This window comes from Microcebus murinus, chromosome 15 (assembly GCF_040939455.1).
Source record: "Microcebus murinus isolate Inina chromosome 15, M.murinus_Inina_mat1.0, whole genome shotgun sequence".
NCBI lineage: Eukaryota > Metazoa > Chordata > Mammalia > Primates > Cheirogaleidae > Microcebus > Microcebus murinus.
The window spans coordinates 78,514,652-78,521,210 of record NC_134118.1 but is presented as its reverse complement, the minus strand read 5'-3'; the positions used below and the strand labels follow the sequence as shown (position 1 = coordinate 78,521,210).

Below are 6,559 nucleotides of genomic sequence, written 5' to 3'. Positions count from 1 at the left end.
GGAGGCTGAGGCAGAAGGATCACTCGAGCCCAGGAGTTTGAAGTTGCTGTGAGCTAGGCTGACGCCACGGCACTCACTCTAGCCTGGGCAACAAACCGAGACTCTGTCTCAAAAAAAAAAAAAAAAAAAAAAATGAATCCGAAGAGAAAAGTAAAAGGAGGCCTGTGGAGCAGGTCTGGGTGTGACTCCGGATCCCCGAACATCAGGTGCCACCACCAAAGATTCCTACGTGTAGCCCATAGAACCCCAAAAGCAACGGGAGGAGTTCTGGTCACATACTCCCTCAAAATGACATCCTGGCCTTCTTCTGGAACTCCCTCCCCTCTCAGACTCTCAAGGTTTCCTCCAGCGTGTCGGCTCCCACAGAGCAGACCTTTGGTCTGAGACCTGACAGTCCAGAAGCCACGCATGCTGCCGCGTGGCGGCGGTGTCACGGCTCGGGACAAGAGGAGGCCCCACGGTGCGGGCTGGGGCGCCAGGCACCGCGGCGGGCGCTGAGGGTGGGGGTCACCCCCACCCCGGGCCGCCCCCGCACTCCCAGAAACGCGACAGAACCAGAGGCAAAAAAAAAAAGAAGAAGCCTACGGCACCCGGTATTCCCGGGCGGTCTCCCATCCAAGTTCTAACCAGGCCCGACCCTGCTTAGCTTCCGAGACCAGACGGGATCGGGCGCGTTCGGGGTGGTGTGGCCCTGCACGGCGGAGGGCGCCCCTGCCCCGCTCAAGAAGCCGAGCCTCTCTGCGCTTCCCCGCCGCCTCCTCCCCCCGCCCCAGGCCCCGCGCCGGGTCGGGCCTGTTGAGTTCGCCGGCCGGGTCCCGCGGGCTCCGAGGGACGGGGGTGACAGGCGGGGCGGGCAGGGAGCGGCGGGCCGGGGTTGGGGGCTGTCTCTCTATACACACACACTCACACGCACTCACTCACTCACACTCACACAAGATGCGCCTCCACGGCTGGACCCGCCAAGGTGGAGCCCTTCCAGCCCCCCTCCTCTCCTTGCCTGGCCTCCTTCACCTCCCCGCCCCCCACCCCCAGCGCTCCGGGGCCGCTGACTGCGCACGGGCAGGAGGGGCGGGGCGCTCGCCCTTTGACCCCAGCCAGGGGCGGCCCTCCCCCACAACCCCTTTCAGCTGCGCCCCCCACCCTGTGGCCTGGCGGCCGCCTATTCCCCCGGGCCAGGGCTGGGGCACAGCGCACGGGGGAGGGGAGCCAGTGTATGGGGCGTCTCTCTCTCTCTCTCTCTCTCTCTCTCTCTCTCTCTCTCTCTCTCTCTCTCTCTCTCTCTCTCGGGATGTGTCCCATGGGTGGGGTGGGGTGGCGTGGTTTGTGGGGCGCTGAAGAAATCAGTCCCCTCCATCTCCTCCCTCTGGAAAACACCCAAGCCCTTGGAGAACTGCCCGCACCTCTACCTACCGTGGGGGCCGGGACCCTCCTCTGTGTCCTCCTGTGGCCCAGTCCAAGGGGCCTGGACCTGGCCGGGGCTGCACTGGACCCCGACCACCCTGGCGTGTGGACTCGCTAAAAATTGGCGATTAGATATTGGATTCCAGCGTCATTGAGGTCATTTCACTAATGAGTGCACCGCAAAGAGTTTCCTAATCCATCTGTGAGGGTGGCAACCGAAAGAGAATTTTAGAGCTGACAGAATAGGCGAGGAAAGGCATAGGAGATTTCCACACCCAGTAAGGAAGCCTTTCCCGAAGTGGAAGAAAGAAAGGAGCAAACAGAGACACCGGTAGCCCGCCCGGATCAGAGTCTGCCCCTGAGAGAAAGTACCCTGACCAGGTTCACCCGTGGGTGGGTCGCGAGCTAGCGGCATTCAGAAGAGCGAGGCCCGCAGTCTGTGCAGAAGACACCTGCACTCGGGTGTGTGTGGCGGCACAATTCACAAGCAGCTCCAGATGTTAAACCAAGGAGAAGCCAGGGAGTTCCCAACGCCCCAGGTGTCCTCAGCCCACGACTGGCTGCTGTGGGAATGTGAAGCCCGGCTCCTTGTCTCAGAGCGGGGCAACCAGGAGGTGTGATGTCCACCCCGGGGTTCCCAGGAGGATCAGACTGGAGCTGGGACTTGGCCTGAAAGTGTCCCCTCGCATGGCCACCCCCTTCCCCTTCCTGCTCCTCTACTCCTGGTGCCCCTCCATCCAGGGGCCAGACCTTAAAGAGTCACCCGCAAGAGAATCCTGGTCCCAAAGGAGCCTTCTGGGGGACCCCTGCTGAGAGAGGTTGTGGGCATGGCCCGCTGGGGCTCTGCCCGACCCAGGGCTGAGAGATGCAACCTCCCAGCTCTGGGTCCCTGCAGGAAGTGTTGGCAAGCACAGGGCCAGTCCTCCAAAGGCCCAGGTGCAGGGAGCCCAGGCCAAGCAGCCTGTGGAAGAAGCCACATGCTGTGCCAGCCCGGGGAACACGACTGCAGGCCACGGCCCTTCCCACCTCCTCCTCCTCCTCCTCCTCCTCCTCCTCCTCCCACCCCGCCCCCGCCCCCACCCCCACATGGCACAGGGCCCAGAGACACCTCAGACACTTGCTACCCAAAGTGCAAAGGGCATCCGTTGCTCCTCCAAACCCCCCCCCAGCCCAGCAGACCGCGTTGTCCAGCCAGCCCCCGGGCCTCCCTGGGGTGCCCAGCACAAAAGTGCAGACACCCACCGGACCCTCAATCTCAGTTTTCGGATGTTTTTGCCACTCTAAGGACCCGCAGGCCAGCTGGGCCTTCTGGCAGGACAGAGAGCCCCGGAATCCGACGTGGAGAGCTGCGTGTACGTCCCCATCAGGAGGCGGTCCCCACCTCCGCGGCTATCCCCTTGCGGGGAGCGGCAGCCGCGGGGCCTCAGAGAAGACACCAGGCTGGGCCCCCACGGCACAGCGGGAGCACGTCCCCCGCAGGCCACTTAGCGAGGGCGGCCAGCCGGCGGACGGTTGGGTTGCGCGAGACGCTGCGGCCGCCCTGCTACCGGGTTCCTGGGAGGGCGTCCTGGAAGCAGCGTCCACACCAAGCCCTTGGAAGGCCCAGGCGACGGAGGAGCCCCGTCAGGCAGGGGCCGAGGACGGTGACAGGTGATAGGCCGGGCGGGAAGGAGTCAGTCAGGCAGGGGCCGTGGAGGAGACGGGCTGGGTAAGGGTTAGGGTTAGTGTCAGGGCACAAGTCACAATCGCAAAGACCTGGAAGCCACCCGAGTGCCCATCGACCCACGAGTGGGTAAATAAAATGTGGCGCGTGGACACCACGGAGTGCTATTCGGCTATGAGGAGCAGCGGTGAGGGGGCACCTCTCGTGGTTCTCCTGGCCAGAGCTGGAACCCGTTCCAGTAAGCCAAGTATCCCAAGAATGGACACACGAGCACCACGTGCTCGCGCTCACCAGCAAATGGGTACGAACCGATGGACACCTAAGTGGACACAGAGGAATCACCTTCTTCGGGTGGGTGTCGGGCGGGTGGGGGGAGGGGATGGGCATACACATCCATTAGGAATGGGGTGGGTACGCACCGACTGGGGGATGGGCGCACTTGAAGCTCTGACCCGAGGGGGGAGGCTGGGAGAGGGCAACGCACCCGTCCTTAACATTGGTGCCCCCACAATATGCTGGAACAACATGAGGGGTAAATGAATAAGAACACGGGGGGGGGAGGGGGGCACGGGCAACACATGTCACCTTAATACTTGGACTCCCATCATCTGCTTGAAAAGAGAGAGAAAAGAAAATGCAATAATAGAGATAAGAGACACTTTTTAAAAATAATGAATCCGGCCGGGCGCTGTGGCTCACGCCTGTAATCCTAGCTCTTGGGAGGCCGAGGCGGGCGGATTGCTCAAGGTCAGGAGTTCAAAACCAGCCTGAGCAAGAGCGAGACCCCGTCTCTACTATAAATAGAAAGAAATTAATTGGCCAACTGATATATATATAAAAAATTAGCGGGGCATGGTGGCGCATGCCTGCAGTCCCAGCTACCCGGGAGGCTGAGGCAGAAGGATCACTCGAGCCCAGGAGTTTGAAGTTGCTGTGAGCTAGGCTGACGCCACGGCACTCACTCTAGCCTGGGCAACAAACCGAGACTCTGTCTCAAAAAAAAAAAAAAAAAAATGAATCCGAAGAGAAAAGTAAAAGGAGGCCTGTGGAGCAGGTCTGGGTGTGACTCCGGATCCCCGAACATCAGGTGCCACCACCAAAGATTCCTACGTGTAGCCCATAGAACCCCAAAAGCAACGGGAGGAGTTCTGGTCACATACTCCCTCAAAATGACATCCTGGCCTTCTTCTGGAACTCCCTCCCCTCTCAGACTCTCAAGGTTTCCTCCAGCGTGTCGGCTCCCACAGAGCAGACCTTTGGTCTGAGACCTGACAGTCCAGAAGCCACGCATGGTGCCGCGTGGCGGCGGTGTCACGGCTCGGGACAAGAGGAGGCCCCACGGTGCGGGCTGGGGCGCCAGGCACCGCGGCGGGCGCTGAGGGTGGGGGTCACCCCCACCCCGGGCCGCCCCCGCACTCCCAGAAACGCGACAGAACCAGAGGCAAAAAAAAAAAGAAGAAGCCTACGGCACCCGGTATTCCCGGGCGGTCTCCCATCCAAGTTCTAACCAGGCCCGACCCTGCTTAGCTTCCGAGACCAGACGGGATCGGGCGCGTTCGGGGTGGTGTGGCCCTGCACGGCGGAGGGCGCCCCTGCCCCGCTCAAGAAGCCGAGCCTCTCTGCGCTTCCCCGCCGCCTCCTCCCCCCGCCCCAGGCCCCGCGCCGGGTTGGGCCTGTTGAGTTCGCCGGCCGGGTCCGCGGGCTCCGAGGGACGGGGGTGACAGGCGGGGCGGGCAGGGAGCGGCGGGCCGGGGTTGGGGGCTGTCTCTGTATACACACACACTCACACGCACTCACTCACTCACACTCACACAAGATGCGCCTCCACGGCTGGACCCGCCAAGGTGGAGCCCTTCCAGCCCCCCTCCTCTCCTCGCCTGGCCTCCTTCACCTCCCCGCCCCCCACCCCCAGCGCGCCGGGGCCGCTGACTGCGCACGGGAGGGAGGGGCGGGGCGCTCGCCCTTTGACCCCAGCCAGGGGCGGCCCTCCCCCACAACCCCTTTCAGCTGCGCCCCCCACCCTGTGGCCCGGCGGCCGCCTATTCCCCCGGGCCAGGGCTGGGGCACAGCGCAAGGGGGAGGGGAGCCAGTGTATGGGGCGTCTCTCTCTCTCTCTCTCTCTCTCTCTCTCTCTCGGGATGTGTCCCATGGGTGGGGTGGGGTGGCGTGGTTTGTGGGGCGCTGAAGAAATCAGTCCCCTCCATCTCCTCCCTCTGGAAAACACCCAAGCCCTTGGAGAACTGCCCGCACCTCTACCTACCGTGGGGGCCGGGACCCTCCTCTGTGTCCTCCTGTGGCCCAGTCCAAGGGGCCTGGGCCTGGCCGGGGCTGCATTGGACCCCGACCACCCTGGCGTGTGGACTCGCTAAAAATTGGCGATTAGATATTGGATTCCAGCGTCATTGAGGTCATTTCACTAATGAGTGCACCGCAAAGAGTTTCCTAATCCATCTGTGAGGGTGGCAACCGAAAGAGAATTTTAGAGCTGACAGAATAGGCGAGGAAAGGCATAGGAGATTTCCACACCCAGTAAGGAAGCCTTTCCCGAAGTGGAAGAAAGAAAGGAGCAAACAGAGACACCGGTAGCCCGCCCGGATCAGAGTCTGCCCCTGAGAGAAAGTACCCTGACCAGGTTCACCCGTGGGTGGGTCGCGAGCTAGCGGCATTCAGAAGAGCGAGGCCCGCAGTCTGTGCAGAAGACACCTGCACTCGGGTGTGTGTGGCGGCACAATTCACAAGCAGCTCCAGATGTTAAACCAAGGAGAAGCCAGGGAGTTCCCAACGCCCCAGGTGTCCTCAGCCCACGACTGGCTGCTGTGGGAATGCGAAGCCCGGCTCCTTGTCTCAGAGCGGGGCAACCAGGAGGTGTGATGTCCACCCCGGGGTTCCCAGGAGGATCAGACTGGAGCTGGGACTTGGCCTGAAAGTGTCCCCTCGCATGGCCACCCCCTTCCCCTTCCTGCTCCTCTACTCCTGGTGCCCCTCCATCCAGGGGCCAGACCTTAAAGAGTCACCCGCAAGAGAATCCTGGTCCCAAAGGAGCCTTCTGGGGGACCCCTGCTGAGAGAGGTTGTGGGCATGGCCCGCTGGGGCTCTGCCCGACCCAGGGCTGAGAGATGCAACCTCCCAGCTCTGGGTCCCTGCAGGAAGTGTTGGCAAGCACAGGGCCAGTCCTCCAAAGGCCCAGGTGCAGGGAGCCCAGGCCAAGCAGCCTGTGGAAGAAGCCACATGCTGTGCCAGCCCGGGGAACACGACTGCAGGCCACGGCCCTTCCCACCTCCTCCTCCTCCTCCTCCTCCTCCTCCTCCTCCTCCTCCCACCCCGCCCCCGCCCCCGCCCCCACATGGCACAGGGCCCAGAGACACCTCAGACACTTGCTACCCAAAGTGCAAAGGGCATCAGTTGCTCCTCCAAACCCCCCCCCCCAGCCCAGCAGACCGCGTTGTCCAGCCAGCCCCCGGGCCTCCCTGGGGTGCCCAGCACAAAAGTGCAGAC

The 6,559-nt window shown here is 62.8% G+C and overlaps 2 pseudogenes; both read right to left on the bottom strand.

Annotated features, from left to right (window-relative positions):
• Positions 1–578: 578 nt before the first annotated feature.
• LOC142876713 (uncharacterized) lies at positions 579–697 on the bottom strand (annotated as a pseudogene).
• A 3,826-nt stretch (positions 698–4,523) lies between these two features.
• On the bottom strand, positions 4,524–4,642 carry LOC142876712 (uncharacterized; annotated as a pseudogene).
• Positions 4,643–6,559: the final 1,917 nt, after the last annotated feature.